This window comes from Volvox carteri (genome assembly GCF_000143455.1).
Source record: "Volvox carteri f. nagariensis unplaced genomic scaffold VOLCAscaffold_4, whole genome shotgun sequence".
NCBI classification, from domain to species: Eukaryota; Viridiplantae; Chlorophyta; class Chlorophyceae; order Chlamydomonadales; family Volvocaceae; genus Volvox; species Volvox carteri.
In genome coordinates this window covers 2297581-2298169 of record NW_003307547.1, presented here as the reverse complement: position 1 = coordinate 2298169, position 589 = coordinate 2297581, and positions in this window count along the sequence as shown.

Sequence of the window (589 nt, the reverse complement as noted above, 5' to 3'; positions counted from 1 at the left end):
AATCGATGCACATGAGTAGACTACCATCTTTCTTACCCACAAACAGGATGGGTGCAGAGTACGGAGAAGTGCTAGGACGAATCACACCCGAAATCCGTGTCGTTGACCACTGATCATACCAGGCTTTGGCGGCACCGTCCAAAGCATTGGCGATGAACAGGCAACGAACCGGTTCCCGATCACCACCCCGAACTAGCTGGAGATACTGCTTCGCATCCCTAACGAATGTGCGCATACTACCTGCTGCTGCCCAACCTAAGTCGCGAGGTTGAAGTTCGGAAGGAAAGTTCAACCTAGGAACAGGGACGGAAAGTCTAAGTACCGTAGTGCTACTTATAGTTCGTGATCGCTTTGTTCGGGGAGGGGTCAAAAAACTTGCTGAAATTTGTACGTGCTCTTTGAATTTTGGGGAAGGCCGGACAAGATTTTGCGGGCATGATACAAAATTTCGGGGCCCCTTCCAAAGTTTCGGGGCTTTTCAAACTGCAGCTTCCAGTCAGTCTCCCTCCACCGGGAACCCTTAGGCTCATGGTCTCTCACCATTTTCGCACTTTGGAAACGCCCTAGCAAATTCTGGACCGATCGTACA